Below are 21,939 nucleotides of genomic sequence, written 5' to 3' on the forward strand. Positions count from 1 at the left end.
GCCTGCGTGGGACAGCTCGTGAGCCGACTCCTGGACGTCGTCGACCTTCAGGGACCACGTGGCTGCGGAGACAAGCTACCCCTCATCACCTGTTTGCACCCGACATCGCCTGGTACCCCCCTGGTGCCACGCTGGTCACTGGCTAGTGACTGTGAACACTGTCCCCTCTGCTTACAGGTCTTCAACATCTCCGATCCACTCTTGGATCCACTGCATCTCTCCCGGACCGACCGCCTGCAGCATCTTTGTCTTCAAGCTCCACGGAACAGATAGAAGAAACCCGACGCACTTTGAGGCCTATGCACCCGCTTCCTGTGGGTGAGGTAAAGCTGGTACTCCGGTGCCCATGTGTAGTAATACATCTCTAGTGCCTGTGTTCCAAATCTTAAGTTCCTAGTCAACCCGGAAGATCTCCTTTGCAGTAACTTTGTACTTTTTACGCACCCATTGAAACCTATGGGAGCACGCGTGTGACTATTTGCTCTGCACACGCCACCCGTGGACCTCCTGGTCACTAACTGACGTTAGCTCCTCGTAGGCCCAGCGATTCTAGAGGCCCTAGGCCTTTTCCCTTTTCTGTTCGTGGTACTTATACCACTATTTTAGTATATGGTTTGAGTGGCCACCAGGGCCTATCCATATAACGTGCAACTTCTGTGTATTCTGTGATAATCTTGTTTGACGATTTGTGCTCCTGTGCTCATAAAGAGACTAGGGGTTACTTTGAGAAATAAATACATATATATTTTGAATATATATCTGTGTGGTGTCCTTTCATTGGTATAAAAGGGGGTTGCATTTGGTAAAACAGCTTGCTTAACACGCTTCACGAGTTTAGCCTCAAAGACTGCTTAGCCTACGCTACCACTAGGGCAGCTAGTCCGAAAAGGTTGACTTACAACCACACCATAAGGGTTGCTTGGCATGGTACAAGGTGATCACTTTAACTAGTGAGCATCATATACCAGGCCAACTTCTCACACTAAGCTTTCCTTGTATACCCAGGTCTTAACACTCTAGGTGGATGAGTGTTTGACACTGAGATAGCACCCAATATTAGAGTGTTGTTTGAATAACTTTTGGAGACATTATGATGTGCAGATCACATATAGCAAATCCACCATGATTGTTTTTGAAAATGTCTTCATATGTTTGGTACTTTTTTAATAAAGGTTTTGGTTAACTTATTTGGCTTTTATATTGTTTGTTTAATTGGCTAAGCTGTTTTATTAGTTATAGTTTGCATAGTTTCATATTATTGGTTGTTTAAGCCTCCTTTTCATAATTTTTTCTGTAATGTCATTATTTTGAAAACGACAATGATTTTTTTTTGCTAGTATTCGAGAAAGCTTATTTTATTTCATATTATATGTATTTGTTTTAAGTAAACAAATAATATTGTTTGTAAATCTAATTATGTGTTTTATATAAGTTAAATATAAAATGTGTAATTTATAATTTAGATGCGCTTTATGCATATATACTTTAAATGTATTATTTTGGTTAACCCCTTTGGCGCTCATGACGAGCTAGGCTCCTCATGGCACACAGTCGCCGTGTGCTCATGACCAGCCCAGCTCGTCATGACACCCACCATGGGGGGAGCGGCCCCTTAGGCAAGGGTCGCTCCCCTTTTTGGGGGCAATGTAATTTAGGCTTTGTCTGCCCCCCTGGGGGGGGGGCAGATTTTCTTTATTTTAAAACTAAAATACAGCAGAGGACAGTAAAGTAGCAGAATCACTTCAGCATTCTATAGTTTTCCGTCCATAGAAATTGTCTTCCACGAGCACCCATAGGCAATAATATTTTTTTTAAATCTTGTATTTTCAGTGATATGACCACCGAAGGCCCAGATTTTATATTAAAAACAGAGCTTTGGACTATACCATTTCCCGCTGAGAGGCAATATTTCTCCCCGTGTGTTCCAATACTTGGCGTGTCACGCAGTTTGGTGCTTGCTTTCCCTCCATGTCAAAGAACAGCAGATGTTTCAGGGCGCAGGCTAATGTGCTGCATAGCTAAGTACATATAAGGTCCCAAAGGCGAGACCAATTTGTATTGCCAATACTTGTTTAATGTAGGGCCCACTAGGCCACCAGGGAGTTATTTGTGGAGAGTGACCCCTTGGGCAAGGGTCACTCTCCTTTGGGGTGATTATTTGTGGCTGTGTCTGTCCCGCAGGGGGCTAGATCGCCATGTTTTTTAAAAATTTGGGCCCACTAGACCACCAGGGATTCTTTTGTGGGGCGTGGCCACTTGGGCAAGGGTTGCTCCCATTTGGTAAGCATTAACTTGGCTGTTTCTGCCAGCCTGAGGGGCAGATTGGCTGATTTGTTTTTTTGTAGGGCCACTAGGTTTTTTTTATGTTGGGGAGCGGCCCCTTGGACAAGGGTCGCTCCCCTTTATGGGAGGATGATTGGGGTCATTTCTGCCCTCTTTGGGTGGCAGAATAGCAGTATGTTTTTAGGCCCATCTGCCATCTAGGGTGGCAGAAGCCACTAGAAAACGTTTTTTATTTTTTATTTTTGTGTTTGGGAGTGGCCTCAAGGACAAGGGTTGCTCCCCTTTTACAGGGGTGAATATGTTATTTATACTCTTAGGCCCACCTACCCCTTAGCTTGGCTGGTGGATTGTGTGTGGACTAGTGCACTATTTGCATATGTGATTGTAATGTTTTATTCTCCTTTTCATGCTAGTGTAAAGCTTTTTATTCCTGTTTGCGATTTCGACAGTGGTGTTCTGCAGTTTTGCGCAGTTGCATTTTTTTGGTAAGAAAAACATTGTTGTTGTATTTTCTCCAAATGAGTATTTTTGTCATGTATGGATTAATTTATTTGTAAGTGGTGTCATAATGGCAGCTTATTTAGTTAGTGTTTTGTGCATGGAATTCTTTGCGATGTGTTTTGCATTGCCTTATGTGTAATTTTCTTTTCTCTTTATTTTTTAGTGGGATCCATACTGTGTCTGTACAGAGTTGGTGGTGGTGAATTTAGCTGCTTCTGGCAAGTGAGTTGCATCGTTTTGGAGTATATAGGTATTTCTGATAAAGGTGCATTTTGTTTGTTACTTACTTTTCAAAGTGTTTCTTGTTGTTGACTTGCTTGACAAGTTACTTTTATTAGTAAGCAGTATGGCTAGCCGTAGAATGACTGCTCAGCAGGTGGTTGGTATGCTTCTTGAATCTTCCTCTGAGATTATGAGACTGACAGTGCGTCTGAGGGAGAGGAGGGAGGGGAAGATTCAGGCAGTGAGTTTTCTCTCCACATGGAAACGTCGGAATGATGAAGGTACTCTCAGTGCAGATGAAGCTACTCTCAGTGCGGATGAAGTGCCTGTTTTAGAGGAGGATACTGCTGTGCCGATGGTGCAAGAGGCATTTGGATTGCAGCCTGAGGCTGCTAGGCTTCCTACTGGAAGTGCTGGACTCTGGGTTGATCCAAACATGGTGCAGCCGGTGTTGCCTGCCTTTAGTGGTGATGCAGAGTGTAGAGTGGATTGTGAACATTTTTAGCCTATACAGTTTTTTAAGTTGTTTATGGATGATGTATTTTTGGGTGAGATGGTTGAGCAGACTAATTTGTATGCTGAACAGTTTCTGAGGGACAACAGTGACAAACTTAGGCTCCACTCTAGAGCTACTCGGTGGACTCCCACAAATTTGGAAGAAATGAAGAAGTTTTTGTGTTTGACTTTATTGATGGGTTTGATAAGGAAGCCGTACATGGCTTCATATTGGTCTACCAGTCCCTTGATGGCAACGGCCATATTTCCTGCAGTTATGACACGTGATCGGTATTTACTTTTGCTACAGATGCTGCATTTTGTTGATAATTCTTTGGCGTTGCCACAAGATCACCCTGAATGTAACCGTCTTTTTAAGATTCGGCCTGTTCTTGATCACTTTGTAGATCGATTTTCAGAGATCTATACTCCAGGGAAAGAAATATCTATTGATGAGTCTTTGGTCTTGTTCAAGGGCCGTTTGGTTTTTAGGCAGTACATCCCTAGCAAGAGGGCACGCTATGGAATTAAGCTGTATATGTTGTCTGAGAGTAGGACAGGATATGTTTTCAATTTCCGTGTGTACACTGGTAGGGATTCCAATATTGATCCCCCTGGTTGTCCGTCCACTTTTGAAGTTTCTGAGAAATTTTTGTGGAATCTTGCTAGAGGACTGTTTAACAGAGGCCACCATTTGTACCTTGATAACTTCTACACTGCTGTGCAATTGTTTAAGGAATTGTTCAAAGTGGACACTTTTGCTTGAGGCACAATCCGCTCTAACCGTAAAGGTTATCCAAAAGAGCTTGTTTGCAAAAAATTTCAGAGGGGACAGTGCAGTTCCTTGCATAGTGATGAACTACTAGCTGTGAAATTTGTGGACAGGAGGGATGTGTACATGCTGATACCATCCATGATGAGAGTACTTCACCAGTGGCTATTTGGTGTCAGATTTCAGAAGTGCGCAAACCTGTGTGCATTTTAGACTACAATAAGCACATGGGTGGTGTTGATAGAGTAGATCAGAGGTTGGAACCTTACACTGCTATTCGTAAGGCTTACGTTTGGTATAAGAAGTTGGCCATCCATCTCTTTAATTTAGCAACTTGCAATGCTTTTGTTGTGTTCAAGGAGTGTTCTCCTGCATCAAAGTTGACATTTGTTCAGTTTCAGCATCTGTGATAGGCAGCCTTGTTGTTGTGGAACAGGCAAGTGTTCCTAGAGTTGGAGTGGTGGAGGATGTGGCTCGATTGAAAGATCGCCACTTTCCTGATTTCATTCCTCCCACATCCTCAAAAGACTTTCCCACTAGGAGATGTAGAGTCTGTTGGCGAAGAGGTACACGGAAGGAGACTCGAATGTACTGCCCCAAGTGTCCTTCTAACCCTGGGCTGTGTGTCCCTGCTTGTTTTAGAGAGTACCACACGCAAAATAATTTTTGGGAGCATCCATGAGTAGTAAAGTGAACTGCCTGGTCTGTATTCTTTAAAAAGTTTGATTCTGTTTCAAGGTTGGCATTAGTGCAATGTATTTAGTTTCAGATTTTGTGTTAGTAGATTTGTATCTATTTGCAATTTGTTTGTGTTTTTATTTTTGTCTAAAAAAAATGCTAAATGTGATGGCGGTGTGTGTAGGCTGGCGCTTGGCTGGTGGTGTGCGTGGACTGGCGCTTGGCTGGTGGTGTGCGTGGACTGGTGCTTGTCTGGCGGTGTGTGTGGACTGGTGCTTGGCTGGTGGTGTGCCTGGACTTGCACCTGGCTGGTGGTGTGCGTGGACTGGCGCCTGGCTGGTGGTGTGTGTGGACTGGTGCTTGGCTGGCAGTGTGCGTGGACTGGCGCTTGGCTGGTGGTGTGCGTGGACTGGTGCTTGGCTGGCGGTGCGCATGGATTGGCGATTGGCTGGCGGTGTGCCTGGACTGGCGGTTTTCTGGTGGTGTGTGTAGACTGGCACTTGGCTGGCGGTGTGCGTGCACTGGCGCTTGGCTGGCGGTGTGCGTGGATTGGCTCTTGTCTGGCAGTGTGTGAGTAGTGACTTGCTGCTGGTCACTACACACACTGCTAGCTGAGTGCCACTCCACGCAATCCATTAGCTTGTGTGGTTGCTATGTCAGGAATGTGGACGTGTGAAAGTGACGGGCCATTGAATGGCGCTGTCTGCTGGTGTGAGTGTTGTAATGTGATGGGCCCGCGGCTGGCGGTGTGAATGGTTTTGTATGGGTCACACGTATGAAAGGTGTATGAATGGCCTGTAAAGAGGTTGGTGTCTTGTCGTGGCTTTACAGCTCATGAGCTGTGAGTCAATGGTTCAGTTTCTCGCCCTTTCATTTATTAATAGTGCTTTTCATTTTTGCCACACAAAAATGTGTGAAAAATTTGATTTTTTCAGCTAAAATTTAGGTTTGCAGGGGATTCTGGATAAGGAAACGTTAGGGGATCCACGCAAGCCATACCTCCCTGGAAGTCCCCGGGTGTCTAGATTTCAGAAATGTGTGGGTTTGGTAGGTTTCCCTAGATGGTCGCCGAGAACGGGGCCAAAAACCCAGGTGACCCTCCTTGCAGAACCAGGTGGTTTTGAGATAGGCAAATTTGATGTTGCCTTACTACGTTTTGGGCCCTAGCCTGTCACGGGTACTTGGGCCTCCCACACAAGTGAGGCACCATTTTTACCGGGAGACCTGGGGGAACGCTGGGTGGTGTGAAATTTGTGGGAGCCTGGTGATGCCACAACTTTCCAACACAAAAATGTGTGAAAAATGTGATTTTTTCAGCTAAAATGTAGGTTTGCAGGGGATTCTGGGTAAGGAAACGTTAGGGGATCTATGCAAGCCATACCTCCCTGGAAGCCCCCGGGTGTCTAGTTTTCAGAAATGTGTGGGTTTGGTAGGTTTCCCTAGATGGCCGCCAAGCACGGGGCCAAAAACGCAGGTGACCCCCCTTGCATAACCAGGTGGTTTTGAGAAAGGCAAATTTGATGTCGCCTCACTACGTTTTAGGCCCTTGCCTGTCGTGGGTACTTGGGCCTCCCACACAAGTGAGGCACCATTTTTACCGGGAGATCTGGGGGAATGCTGGGTGGTGTGAAACTTGTGTGAGCCCAGTGATACCACAACTTTCCCACACAAAAATGTGTGAAAAATTTGATTTTGTTCAGCAAAAATTTAGGTTTGCAGGGGATTCTGGGTAAGGAAACGTTAGGGGATCCACGCAAGCCATACCTCCCTGGAAACCCCGGGTGTCTAGTTTTCAGAAATGTGTGGGTTTGGTAGGTTTCCCAAGATGGCCACTGAGCACAGGGCCAAAAACCCAGGTGACCCCCCCTTGCAGAACCAGGTTGTTTTGAGATAGGCAAATTTGATGTCGCCTCACTACGTTTTGGGCCCTTGCCTGTCGCGGGTACTTTGGCCTCCCACACAAGTGAGGCACCATTTTTACCGAGTGACTTGGGGGAACGCTGGGTGGTGGGAAATTTGTGTGAGCACGGTGATGCCACAACTTTCCCACACAAAAATGTGTAAAAAAAGTGATTTTTTTAAGCTAAAATTGAGGTTTGCAGGGGATTCTGGGTAAGGAAACGTTGGGGGATCCACGCAAGCCATACCTCCCTGGAAGCCCCCGGGTGTCTAGTTTTCAGAAATGTGTGGGTTTTGTAGGTTTCCCTAGGTGCCGGCAGAGCTAGTGTTCACAAACTACAGCTAGGCACTTTGCCAAAAAAGAGTCATTTTTCACTGCAAATTGAGGTGTGACCACGTTGTGTTTTGCGCCGTTTCCTGTTGCGGGCACTAAACCGACTCACACAAGTGAGGTATAATTTTTCTCGTAAGACATTGGGGAACGCGGGGTGGCTGGAAATTTGTGGATCCACACAGATTCCAGAACCTTCGACCACAGAAATGTAGGGAAAATGTGTTTTTGTTTTGATAATTGTTTAGGTTTGCAAGGGATTCTGGGTAACAGACCCTGGTGGGAGGAAGTCAAGTCACCCCATCCTGGATTCCCCTGGGTGTCTAGTTTTCAGAAATGTATAGGTTTGCTAGGTTTCCTAAGGTGCCCACAGAGTTAGGGTTCAAAAACTACAGCTAGGCACTTTCACAAAAAAGGGTCATTTTTCACTGCAAAATTGAGGTGTGACCAAATTGTGTTTTGCGCCGTTTCCTGTTGCGGGCACTAGGCCGCCCCACACAAGTGAGGCACCATTTTTCTCGTAAGACTTTGGGGACCGCGAGATGGGTGGAAATTTGTGGATCCACGTAGATACCAGAACTTTCCACCACAGAAATGTGGGGAAAATGGGTTTTTTTGACAATTTTTTAGGTTTGCAACGGATTCTGGGTAACAGACCCTGGTGGGAGGCAGTCAAGTCACCCCATCCTGGAGTCCCCTGGGTGTGTAGTTTTGAAAAATGTATAGGTTTGCTAGGTTTCCCTAGGTGCCGGCAGAGTTAGGGTTCAAAAACTACAGCTAGGCACTTTGCCAAAAAGGGTCATTTTTCACTGCAAAATTGAGGTGTGACCACGTTGCGTTTTGCACCGTTTCCTGTTGCGGACACTAGGCCGACCCACACAAGTAAGGTACCATTTTTCTCGTAATACTTTGGGGAACGCGGGGTGGGTGGAAATTTGTGGATCCACGCAGATTCCAGAACTTTCCACCACAGAAATGTGGGCAAAATGTGTTTTTTTGGACAAATTTTTAGGTTTGCAAGGGATTCTGGGTAACAGACCCTGGTGGTAGGCAGTCAAGTGACCCCATCCTGGATTCTCCTGGGTGTGTAGTTTTCAAAAATGTATAGGTTTGCTATGTTTCCCTAGGTGACGGCAGAGTTAGGGTTCAAAAACTAAAGATAGGCACTTTGCCAAAAAAGTGTCATTTTTCACTGCAAAATTGAGGTGTGACCACGTTGCGTTTTGCGCCGTTTCCTGTCGAGGGCACTAGGCAGACCCACACAAGTGAGGTACCATTTTTCTCGTAAGACTCTGGGGAACGCGGGGTGGGTGGAAATTTGTGGATCCACACAGATTCCAGAAGTTTCCACCACAGAAATGAGGGAAAAATGTGTTTTTTTGGACAATTTTTTAGGTTTGCAAGGGATTCTGGGTAACAGACCCTGGTGGGAGGCAGTCAAGTGACCCCATCCTGGATTCTCCTGAGTGTGTAGTTTTCAAAAATGTATAGGTTTGCTAGGTTTCCCTAGGTGCCTGCAGAGTTAGGGTTCAAAAACTACAGCTAGGCACTTTGCCAAAAAGGGTCATTTTTCACTGCAAAATTGAGGTGTGACCACGTTGCGTTTTGCACCATTTCCTGTTGTGGGCACTAGGCCGACCCACACAAGTAAGGTACCATTTTTCTCGTAAGACTTTGGGGAACGTGGGGTGGGTGGAAATTTGTGGATCCACGCAGATTCCAGAACTTTCCACCACAGAAATGTGAGCAAAATTTGTTTTTTTGGACAATTTTTTAGGTTTGCAAGGGATTCTGGGTAACAGACCCTGGTGGGAGGCAGTCAAGTGACCCCATCCTGGATTCTCCTGAGTGTGCAGTTTTCAAAAATGTATAGGTTTGCTAGGTTTCCCTAGGTGCCTGCAGAGTTAGGGTTCAAAAACTACAGCTAGGCACTTTGCCAAAAAAGTGTCATTTTTCACTGCAAAATTGAGGTGTGACCACGTTGCGTTTTGCGCCGTTTCTTGTCGAGGGCACTAGGCAGACCCACACAAGTGAGGTACCATTTTTCTCGTAAGACTTTGGGGAATGCGGGGTGGGTGGAAGTTTGTGGATCCACGCAGATTCCAGAACTTTCCACCACAGAAATGTGGGGAAAATGTGCTTTTTTTGACAATTGTTTAGGTTTGCAAGGGATTCTGGGTTACAGACCCTGGTGGGAGGCAGTCCAGTCACCCCATCCTGGATTCCCCTGGGTGTCTAGTTTTCAAAAATGTATAGGTTTGCAAGGTTTCCCAAGGTGTCCGCAGAGCTAGGGTTAAAAAACTACAGCTAGGCACTTTGCCAAAAAAGGGTCATTTTTCACTGCAAAATTGAGGTGTGACCACGTTGCGTTTTGCACCGTTTCCTGTCACGGGCACTAGGCCGACCCGCACAAGTGAGATATCATTTTTCTCAGAAGACTTTGGGTAATGCGGGGTGGGTGGAAAATTGTGGATCCACGCAGATTCCAGAACTTTCCACCACAGAAATGTGGAGAAAATGTGTTTTTTTTGACAATGTTTTAAGTTTGGAAGGGATTCTGGGCAACAGACCCTGGTGGGAGGCAGTCAAGTCACCCCATCCTGGATTCCCCTGGGTGTGTAGTTTTCAAAAATGTATAGGTTTGCTAGGTTTCCCTAGGTGCTGGCAGAGTTAGGGTTCAAAAACTACAGCTAGGCACTTTGCCAAAAAAGGGTCAATTTTCACTGCAAAATTGAGGTGTGAACACGTTGCATTTTGCACCGTTTCCTGTCGCGGGCACTAGGCTGACCCACACAAGTAAGGTACCATTTTTCTCGTAAGACTTTGGGGAACACGGGGTGGGTGGAAATTTGTGGATCCACGCAGATTCCAGAACTTTCCACCACAGAAATGTGCGCAAAATGTGTTTTTTTGGACAATTTTTTAGGTTTGCAAGGGATTCTGGGTAACAGACCCTGGTGGGAGGCAGTCAAGTCACCCCATCCTGGATTCCCCTGGGTGTGTAGTTTTCAAAAATGTATAGGTTTGCTAGGTTTCCCTAGGTGCCGGCAGAGTTAGGGTTCAAAAACTACAGCTAGGCACTTTGCCAAAAAGGGTCATTTTTCACTGCAAAATTGAGATGTGACCACGTTGCGTTTTGCACCGTTTCCTGTTGTGGGCACTAGGCCGACCCACACAAGTAAGGTACCATTTTTCTCGTAAGACTTTGGGGAACGTGGGGTGGGTGGAAATTTGTGGATCCACGCAGATTCCAGAACTTTCCACCACAGAAATGTGGGAAAAATGTGTTTTTTTGGACAATTTTTTAGGTTTGCAAGGGATTCTGGGTAACAGACCCTGGTGGGAGGCAGTCAAATGACCCCATCCTGGATTCTCCTGTGTGTGTAGTTTTCAAAAATGTATAGGTTTGCTAGGTTTCCCTAGGTGCCGGCAGAGTTAGGGTTCAAAAACTACAGCTAGGCACTTTGCCAAAAAACGTGTCATTTTTCACTGCAAAATTGAGGTGTGACCACGTTGCGGTTTGCGCCGTTTCCTGTCGAGGGCACTAGGCCGACCCACACAAGTGAGGTACCATTTTTCTTGTAAGACTCTGGGGAATGCGGGGTGGGTGGAAGTTTGTGGATCCACGCAGATTCCAGAACTTTCCACCACAGAAATTAGGGGAAAATGTGTTTTTTTTGACAATTTTTTAGGTTTGCAAGGGATTCTGGGTTACAGACCCTGGTGGGAGGCAGTCAAGTCACCTCATCCTGGATTCCCCTGGGTGTCTAGTTTTCAAAAATGTATAGGTTTGCTAGGTTTCCCAAGGTGCCCGCAGAGCTAGGGTTCAAAAACTACAGCTGGGCACTTTGCCAAAAAAGGGTCATTTTTGACTGCAAAATTGAGGTGTGACCACGTTGCGTTTTGCGCCGTTTCCTATCGCGGGCACTAGGCCGACCAGCACAAGTGAGGTATCATTTTTCTCAGAAGACTTTGGGGAATGCGGGGTGGGTGGAAATTTGTGGATCCACGCAGATTCCAGAACTTTCCACCACAGAAATGTGGAGAAAATGTGTTTTTTTTTACAATGTTTTAAGTTTGCAAGGGATTCTGGGCAACAGACCCACCTGGTGGGAGGCAGTCAAGTCACCCCATCCTGGATTCCCCTGGGTGTGTAGTTTTCAAAAATGTATAGGTTTGCTAGGTTTCCCAAGGTGCCCGCAGAGCTAGGGTTCAAAAACTACAGCTAGGCACTTTGCCAAAAAAGGGTCATTTTTCACTGCAAAATGGAGGTTTGACCACGTTGCGTTTTGCACCGTTTCCTGTCGCGGGCACTAGGCCGACCCACACAAGTGAGGTACCATTTTTCTCGTAAGACTTTGGGGAATGCGGGGTGGGTAGAAATTTGTGGATCCACGCAGATTCCAGAACTTTCCACAGCAGAAATGTGGGGAAAATGTGTTTTTTAGGACAATTATTTAGGTTTGCAAGGGATTCTGGGTAATAGACCCTGGTGGGAGGCAGTCAAGTCACCCCATCCTGGATTCCCCTGGGTGTGTAGTTTTCAAAAATGTATAGGTTTGCTAGGTTTCCCTAGGTGCCGGCAGAGTTAGGGTTCAAAAACTACAGCTAGGCACTTTGCCAAAAAGGGTCATTTTTCACTGCAAAATTGAGGTGTGACCACGTTGCGTTTTGCACCGTTTCCTGTTGTGGGCACTAGGCCGACCCACACAAGTAAGGTACCATTTTTCTCGTAAGACTTTGGGGAACGCGGGGTGGGTGGAAATTTGTGGATCCACGCAGATTCCAGAACTTTCCACCACAGAAATGTGAGCAAAATTTGTTTTTTTGGCCAATTTTTTAGGTTTGCAAGGGATTCTGGGTAACAGACCCTGGTGGGAGGCAGTCAAGTGACCCCATTCTGGATTCTCCTCGGTGTGTAGTTTTCAAAAATGTATATGTTTGCTAGGTTTCCCTAGGTGCCGGCAGAGTTAGGGTTCAAAAACTACAGCTAGGCACTTTGCCAAAAAAACGTGTCATTTTTCACTGCAAAATTGAGGTGTGACCACGTTGCGTTTTGCGCTGTTTCCTGTCGAGGGCACTAGGCCGACCCACACAAGTGAGGTACCATTTTTCTTGTAAGACTCTGGGGAATGCGGGGTGGGTGGAAGTTTGTGGATCCACGCAGATTCCAGAACTTTCCACCACAGAAATGTGTGGAAAATGTGTTTTTTTTGACAATTGTTTAGGTTTGCAAGGGATTCTGGGTTACAGACCCTGGTGGGAGGCAGTCAAGTCACCCCATCCTGGATTCCCCTGGGTGTGTAGTTTTCAAAAATGTATAGGTTTGCTAGGTTTCCCTAGGTGCTGGCAGAGTTAGGGTTCAAAAACTACAGCTAGGCACTTTGCCAAAAAAGGGTCATTTATCACTGCAAAATTGAGGTGTGACCACGTTGCATTTTGCACCGTTTCCTGTCGCGGGCACTAGGCTGACCCACACAAGTAAGGTACCATTTTTCTCGTAAGACTTTGGGGAACGCGGGGTGGGTGGAAATGTGTGGATCCACGCAGATTCCAGAACTTTCCACCACAAAAATGTGGGCAAAATGTGTTTTTTTGGACAATTTTTTAGGTTTGCAAGGGATTCTGGGTAACAGACCCTGGTGGGAGGCAGTCAAGTGACCCCATCCTGGATTCTCCTGAGTGTGTAGTTTTCAAAAATGTATAGGTTTGCTAGGTTTCCCTAGGTGCCTGCAGAGTTAGGGTTCAAAAACTACAGCTAGGCACTTTCACAAAAAAGGGTCATTTTTCACTGCAAAATTGAGGTGTGATCACGTTGCGTTTTGCGCCGTTTCCTGTCGCGGGCACTAGGCCGACCCACACAAGTGAGGTACTATTTTTCTCGTAAGACTTTGGGGAACACGGGGTGGGTGGAAATTTGTGGATCCACGCAGATTCCAGAACTTTCCACCACAGAAATGTGCGCAAAATGTGTTTTTTTGGACAATTCTTTAGGTTTGCAAGGGATTCTGGGTAACAGACCCTGGTGGGAGGCAGTCAAGTCACCCCATCCTGGATTCCCCTGGGTGTGTAGTTTTCAAAAATGTATAGGTTTGCTAGGTTTCCCTAGGTGCCGGCAGAGTTAGGGTTCAAAAACTACAGCTAGGCACTTTGCCAAAAAGGGTCATTTTTCACTGCAAAATTGAGGTGTGACCACGTTGCGTTTTGCACCGTTTCCTGTTGTGGGCACTAGGCTGACCCACACAAGTAAGGTACAATTTTTCTCGTAAGACTTTGGGGAACACGGGGTGGGTGGAAATTTGTGGATCCACGCAGATTCCAGAACTTTCCACCACAGAAATGTGGGGAAAATGTTTTTTTTTTGACAATTTTTTAGGTTTGCAAGGGATTCTGGGTTACAGACCCTGGTGGGAGGCAGTCAAGTCACCTCATCCTGGATTCCCCTGGGTGTCTAGTTTTCAAAAATGTATAGGTTTGCTAGGTTTCCCAAGGTGCCCGCAGAGCTAGGGTTCAAAAACTACAGCTAGGCACTTTGCCAAAAAAGGGTCATTTTTCACTGCAAAATTGAGGTGTGACCACGTTGCGTTTTGCGCCGTTTCCTATCGCGGGCACTAGGCCGACCAGCACAAGTGAGGTATCATTTTTCTCAGAAGACTTTGGGGAATGCGGGGTGGGTGTAAATTTGTGGATCCACGCAGATTCCAGAACTTTCCACCACAGAAATGTGGAGAAAATGTGTTTTTTTTGACAATGTTTTAAGTTTGCAAGGGATTCTGGGCAACAGACCCTGGTGGGAGGCAGTCAAGTCACCCCATCCTGGATTCCCCTGGGTGTGTAGTTTTCAAAAATGTATAGGTTTGCTAGGTTTCCCAAGGTGCCCGCAGAGCTAGGGTTCAAAAACTACAGCTAGGCACTTTGCCAAAAAAGGGTCATTTTTCACTGCAAAATTGAGGTGTGACCACGTTGCGTTTTGCACCGTTTCCTGTTGTGGGCACTAGGCCGACCCACACAAGTAAGGTACCATTTTTCTCGTAAGACTTTGGGGAACGCGGGGTGGGTGGAAATTTGTGGATCCACGCAGATTCCAGAACTTTCCACCACAGAAATGTGAGCAAAATTTGTTTTTTTGGCCAATTTTTTAGGTTTGCAAGGGATTCTGGGTAACAGACCCTGGTGGGAGGCAGTCAAGTGACCCCATTCTGGATTCTCCTCGGTGTGTAGTTTTCAAAAATGTATAGGTTTGCTAGGTTTCCCTAGGTGCCGGCAGAGTTAGGGTTCAAAAACTACAGCTAGGCACTTTGCCAAAAAACGTGTCATTTTTCACTGCAAAATTGAGGTGTGACCACGTTGCGTTTTGCGCCGTTTCCTGTCGAGGGCACTTGGCTGACCCACGCAAGTGAGGTACCATTTTTCTCTTAAGACTTTGGGGAATGCGGGGTGGGTGGAAGTTTGTGGATCCACGCAGATTCCAGAACTTTCCACCACAGAAATGTGGGGAAAATGTGTTTTTTTTGACAATTTTTTAGGTTTGCAAGGGATTCTGGGTAACAGACCCTGGTGGGAGGCAGTCAAGTCACCCCATCCTGGATTCCCCTGGGTGTGTAGTTTTCAAAAATGTATAGGTTTGCTAGGTTTCCCTAGGTGCCGGCAGAGTTAGGGTTCAAAAACTACAGCTAGGCACTTTGCCAAAAAGGGTCATTTTTCACTGCAAAATTGAGGTGTGACCACGTTGCGTTTTGCACCGTTTCCTGTTGTGGGCACTAGGCTGACCCACACAAGTAAGGTACAATTTTTCTCGTAAGACTTTGGGGAATGCGGGGTGGGTGGAAATTTGTGGATCCACGCAGATTCCAGAACTTTCCACCACAGAAATGTGGGCAAAATGTGTTTTTTTGGACAATTTTTTAGGTTTGCAAGGGATTCTGGGTAACAGACCCTGGTGGGAGGCAGTCAAATGACCCCATCCTGGATTGCCCTGTGTGTGTAGTTTTCAAAAATGTATAGGTTTGCTAGGTTTCCCAAGGTGCCCGCAGAGCTAGGGTTCAAAAACTACTTCTAGGCACTTTGCCAAAAAAGGGTCATTCTGCAAAATTGAGGTGTGACCGCGTTGCGTTTTGCGCCGTTTCCTATCGCGGGCACTAGGCCGACCAGCACAAGTGAGGTATCATTTTTCTCAGAAGACTTTGGGGAATGCGGGGTGGGTGGAAATTTGTGGATCCACGCAGATTCCAGAACTTTCCACAGCAGAAATCTGGGGAAAATGTGTTTTTTAGGACAATTATTTAGGTTTGCAAGGGATTCTGGGTAACAGACCCTGGTGGGAGGCAGTCAAGTCACCCCATCCTGGATTCCCCTGGGTGTGTAGTTTTCAAAAATGTATAGGTTTGCTAGGTTTCCCTAGGTGCCGGCAGAGTTAGGGTTCAAAAACTACAGCTAGGCACTTTGCCAAAAAGGGTCATTTTTCACTGCAAAATTGAGATGTGACCACGTTGCGTTTTGCACCGTTTCCTGTTGTGGGCACTAGGCCGACCCACACAAGTAAGGTACCATTTTTCTCGTAAGACTTTGGGGAACGTGGGGTGGGTGGAAATTTGTGGATCCACGCAGATTCCAGAACTTTCCACCACAGAAATGTGGGAAAAATGTGTTTTTTTGGACAATTTTTTAGGTTTGCAAGGGATTCTGGGTAACAGACCCTGGTGGGAGGCAGTCAAATGACCCCATCCTGGATTCTCCTGTGTGTGTAGTTTTCAAAAATGTATAGGTTTGCTAGGTTTCCCTAGGTGCCGGCAGAGTTAGGGTTCAAAAACTACAGCTAGGCAGTTTGCCAAAAAACGTGTCATTTTTCACTGCAAAATTGAGGTGTGACCACGTTGCGGTTTGCGCCGTTTCCTGTCGAGGGCACTAGGCCGACCCACACAAGTGAGGTACCATTTTTCTTGTAAGACTCTGGGGAATGCGGGGTGGGTGGAAGTTTGTGGATCCACGCAGATTCCAGAACTTTCCACCACAGAAATTAGGGGAAAATGTGTTTTTTTTGACAATTTTTTAGGTTTGCAAGGGATTCTGGGTTACAGACCCTGGTGGGAGGCAGTCAAGTCACCTCATCCTGGATTCCCCTGGGTGTCTAGTTTTCAAAAATGTATAGGTTTGCTAGGTTTCCCAAGGTGCCCGCAGAGCTAGGGTTCAAAAACTACAGCTGGGCACTTTGCCAAAAAAGGGTCATTTTTGACTGCAAAATTGAGGTGTGACCACGTTGCGTTTTGCGCCGTTTCCTATCGCGGGCACTAGGCCGACCAGCACAAGTGAGGTATCATTTTTCTCAGAAGACTTTGGGGAATGCGGGGTGGGTGGAAATTTGTGGATCCACGCAGATTCCAGAACTTTCCACCACAGAAATGTGGAGAAAATGTGTTTTTTTTTACAATGTTTTAAGTTTGCAAGGGATTCTGGGCAACAGACCCACCTGGTGGGAGGCAGTCAAGTCACCCCATCCTGGATTCCCCTGGGTGTGTAGTTTTCAAAAATGTATAGGTTTGCTAGGTTTCCCAAGGTGCCCGCAGAGCTAGGGTTCAAAAACTACAGCTAGGCACTTTGCCAAAAAAGGGTCATTTTTCACTGCAAAATGGAGGTTTGACCACGTTGCGTTTTGCACCGTTTCCTGTCGCGGGCACTAGGCCGACCCACACAAGTGAGGTACCATTTTTCTCGTAAGACTTTGGGGAATGCGGGGTGGGTAGAAATTTGTGGATCCACGCAGATTCCAGAACTTTCCACAGCAGAAATGTGGGGAAAATGTGTTTTTTAGGACAATTATTTAGGTTTGCAAGGGATTCTGGGTAATAGACCCTGGTGGGAGGCAGTCAAGTCACCCCATCCTGGATTCCCCTGGGTGTGTAGTTTTCAAAAATGTATAGGTTTGCTAGGTTTCCCTAGGTGCCGGCAGAGTTAGGGTTCAAAAACTACAGCTAGGCACTTTGCCAAAAAGGGTCATTTTTCACTGCAAAATTGAGGTGTGACCACGTTGCGTTTTGCACCGTTTCCTGTTGTGGGCACTAGGCCGACCCACACAAGTAAGGTACCATTTTTCTCGTAAGACTTTGGGGAACGCGGGGTGGGTGGAAATTTGTGGATCCACGCAGATTCCAGAACTTTCCACCACAGAAATGTGAGCAAAATTTGTTTTTTTGGCCAATTTTTTAGGTTTGCAAGGGATTCTGGGTAACAGACCCTGGTGGGAGGCAGTCAAGTGACCCCATTCTGGATTCTCCTCGGTGTGTAGTTTTCAAAAATGTATATGTTTGCTAGGTTTCCCTAGGTGCCGGCAGAGTTAGGGTTCAAAAACTACAGCTAGGCACTTTGCCAAAAAAACGTGTCATTTTTCACTGCAAAATTGAGGTGTGACCACGTTGCGTTTTGCGCTGTTTCCTGTCGAGGGCACTAGGCCGACCCACACAAGTGAGGTACCATTTTTCTTGTAAAAACTCTGGGGAATGCGGGGTGGGTGGAAGTTTGTGGATCCACGCAGATTCCAGAACTTTCCACCACAGAAATGTGTGGAAAATGTGTTTTTTTTGACAATTGTTTAGGTTTGCAAGGGATTCTGGGTTACAGACCCTGGTGGGAGGCAGTCAAGTCACCTCATCCTGGATTCCCCTGGGTGTCTAGTTTTCAAAAATGTATAGGTTTGCTAGGTTTCCCAAGGTGCCCGCAGAGCTAGGGTTCAAAAACTACAGCTAGGCACTTTGCCAAAAAAGGGTAATTTTTGACTGCAAAATTGAGGTGTGACCACGTTGCGTTTTGCGCCGTTTCCTGTCGCGGGCACTAGGCTGACCCGCACAAGTGAGGTATCATTTTTCTCAGAAGACTTTGGGGAATGTGGGGTGGGTGGAAAACTGTGGATCCACGCAGATTCCAGAACTTTCCACCACAGAAATGTGGAGAAAATGTGTTTTTTTTGACAATGTTTTAAGTTTGCAAGGGATTCTGGGCAACAGACCCTGGTGGGAGGCAGTCAAGTCACCCCATCCTGGATTCCCCTGGGTGTGTAGTTTTCAAAAATGTATAGGTTTGCTAGGTTTCCCTAGGTGCTGGCAGAGTTAGGGTTCAAAAACTACAGCTAGGCACTTTGCCAAAAAAGGGTCATTTATCACTGCAAAATTGAGGTGTGACCACGTTGCATTTTGCACCGTTTCCTGTCGCGGGCACTAGGCTGACCCACACAAGTAAGGTACCATTTTTCTCGTAAGACTTTGGGGAACGCGGGGTGGGTGGAAATGTGTGGATCCACGCAGATTCCAGAACTTTCCACCACAAAAATGTGGGCAAAATGTGTTTTTTTGGACAATTTTTTAGGTTTGCAAGGGATTCTGGGTAACAGACCCTGGTGGGAGGCAGTCAAGTGACCCCATCCTGGATTCTCCTGAGTGTGTAGTTTTCAAAAATGTATAGGTTTGCTAGGTTTCCCTAGGTGCCTGCAGAGTTAGGGTTCAAAAACTACAGCTAGGCACTTTCACAAAAAAGGGTCATTTTTCACTGCAAAATTGAGGTGTGATCACGTTGCGTTTTGCGCCGTTTCCTGTCGCGGGCACTAGGCCGACCCACACAAGTGAGGTACTATTTTTCTCGTAAGACTTTGGGGAACATGGGGTGGGTGGAAATTTGTGGATCCACGCAGATTCCAGAACTTTCCACCACAGAAATGTGCGCAAAATGTGTTTTTTTGGACAATTCTTTAGGTTTGCAAGGGATTCTGGGTAATAGACCCTGGTGGGAGGCAGTCAAGTCACCCCATCCTGGATTCCCCTGGGTGTGTAGTTTTCAAAAATGTATAGGTTTGCTAGGTTTCCCTAGGTGCCGGCAGAGTTAGGGTTCAAAAACTACAGCTAGGCACTTTGCCAAAAAGGGTCATTTTTCACTGCAAAATTGAGGTGTGACCACGTTGCGTTTTGCACCGTTTCCTGTTGTGGGCACTAGGCTGACCCACACAAGTAAGGTACAATTTTTCTCGTAAGACTTTGGGGAACACGGGGTGGGTGGAAATTTGTGGATCCACGCAGATTCCAGAACTTTCCACCACAGAAATGTGGGGAAAATGTGTTTTTTTTGACAATTTTTTAGGTTTGCAAGGGATTCTGGGTTACAGACCCTGGTGGGAGGCAGTCAAGTCACCTCATCCTGGATTCCCCTGGGTGTCTAGTTTTCAAAAATGTATAGGTTTGCTAGGTTTCCCAAGGTGCCCGCAGAGCTAGGGTTCAAAAACTACAGCTAGGCACTTTGCCAAAAAAGGGTCATTTTTCACTGCAAAATTGAGGTGTGACCACGTTGCGTTTTGCGCCGTTTCCTATCGCGGGCACTAGGCCGACCAGCACAAGTGAGGTATCATTTTTCTCAGAAGACTTTGGGGAATGCGGGGTGGGTGGAAATTTGTGGATCCACGCAGATTCCAGAACTTTCCACCACAGAAATGTGGAGAAAATGTGTTTTTTTTGACAATGTTTTAAGTTTGCAAGGGATTCTGGGCAACAGACCCTGGTGGGAGGCAGTCAAGTCACCCCATCCTGGATTCCCCTGGGTGTGTAGTTTTCAAAAATGTATAGGTTTGCTAGGTTTCCCAAGGTGCCCGCAGAGCTAGGGTTCAAAAACTACAGCTAGGCACTTTGCCAAAAAAGGGTCATTTTTCACTGCAAAATTGAGGTGTGACCACGTTGCGTTTTGCACCGTTTCCTGTTGTGGGCACTAGGCCGACCCACACAAGTAAGGTACCATTTTTCTCGTAAGACTTTGGGGAACGCGGGGTGGGTGGAAATTTGTGGATCCACGCAGATTCCAGAACTTTCCACCACAGAAATGTGAGCAAAATTTGTTTTTTTGGCCAATTTTTTAGGTTTGCAAGGGATTCTGGGTAACAGACCCTGGTGGGAGGCAGTCAAGTGACCCCATTCTGGATTCTCCTCGGTGTGTAGTTTTCAAAAATGTATAGGTTTGCTAGGTTTCCCTAGGTGCCGGCAGAGTTAGGGTTCAAAAACTACAGCTAGGCACTTTGCCAAAAAACGTGTCATTTTTCACTGCAAAATTGAGGTGTGACCACGTTGCGTTTTGCGCCGTTTCCTGTCGAGGGCACTTGGCTGACCCACGCAAGTGAGGTACCATTTTTCTCTTAAGACTTTGGGGAATGCGGGGTGGGTGGAAGTTTGTGGATCCACGCAGATTCCAGAACTTTCCACCACAGAAATGTGGGGAAAATGTGTTTTTTTTGACAATTTTTTAGGTTTGCAAGGGATTCTGGGTAACAGACCCTGGTGGGAGGCAGTCAAGTCACCCCATCCTGGATTCCCCTGGGTGTGTAGTTTTCAAAAATGTATAGGATTGCTAGGTTTCCCTAGGTGCCGGCAGAGTTAGGGTTCAAAAACTACAGCTAGGCACTTTGCCAAAAAGGGTCATTTTTCACTGCAAAATTGAGGTGTGACCACGTTGCGTTTTGCACCGTTTCCTGTTGTGGGCACTAGGCTGACCCACACAAGTAAGGTACAATTTTTCTCGTAAGACTTTGGGGAATGCGGGGTGGGTGGAAATTTGTGGATCCACGCAGATTCCAGAACTTTCCACCACAGAAATGTGGGCAAAATGTGTTTTTTTGGACAATTTTTTAGGTTTGCAAGGGATTCTGGGTAACAGACCCTGGTGGGAGGCAGTCAAATGACCCCATCCTGGATTGCCCTGTGTGTGTAGTTTTCAAAAATGTATAGGTTTGCTAGGTTTCCCAAGGTGCCCGCAGAGCTAGGGTTCAAAAACTACTTCTAGGCACTTTGCCAAAAAAGGGTCATTCTGCAAAATTGAGGTGTGACCGCGTTGCGTTTTGCGCCGTTTCCTATCGCGGGCACTAGGCCGACCAGCACAAGTGAGGTATCATTTTTCTCAGAAGACTTTGGGGAATGCGGGGTGGGTGGAAATTTGTGGATCCACGCAGATTCCAGAACTTTCCACAGCAGAAATCTGGGGAAAATGTGTTTTTTAGGACAATTATTTAGGTTTGCAAGGGATTCTGGGTAACAGACCCTGGTGGGAGGCAGTCAAGTCACCCCATCCTGGATTCCCCTGGGTGTGTAGTTTTCAAAAATGTATAGGTTTGCTAGGTTTCCCTAGGTGCCGGCAGAGTTAGGGTTCAAAAACTACAGCTAGGCACTTTGCCAAAAAGGGTCATTTTTCACTGCAAAATTGAGGTGTGACCACGTTGCGTTTTGCACCGTTTCCTGTTGTGGGCACTAGGCCGACCCACACAAGTAAGGTACCATTTTTCTCGTAAGACTTTGGGGAACGCGGGGTGGGTGGAAATTTGTGGATCCACGCAGATTCCAGAACTTTCCACCACAGAAATGTGAGCAAAATTTGTTTTTTTGGCCAATTTTTTAGGTTTGCAAGGGATTCTGGGTAACAGACCCTGGTGGGAGGCAGTCAAGTGACCCCATTCTGGATTCTCCTCGGTGTGTAGTTTTCAAAAATGTATAGGTTTGCTAGGTTTCCCTAGGTGCCGGCAGAGTTAGGGTTCAAAAACTATAGCTAGGCACTTTGCCAAAAAACGTGTCATTTTTCACTGCAAAATTGAGGTGTGACCACGTTGCGTTTTGCGCCGTTTCCTGTCGAGGGCACTTGGCTGACCCACGCAAGTGAGGTACCATTTTTCTCGTAAGACTTTGGGGAATGCGGGGTGGGTGGAAGTTTGTGGATCCACGCAGATTCCAGAACTTTCCACCACAGA

Source organism: Triturus cristatus, chromosome 5_1, assembly GCF_964204655.1.
Source record: "Triturus cristatus chromosome 5_1, aTriCri1.1, whole genome shotgun sequence".
Classification (NCBI taxonomy): Eukaryota; Metazoa; Chordata; class Amphibia; order Caudata; family Salamandridae; genus Triturus; species Triturus cristatus.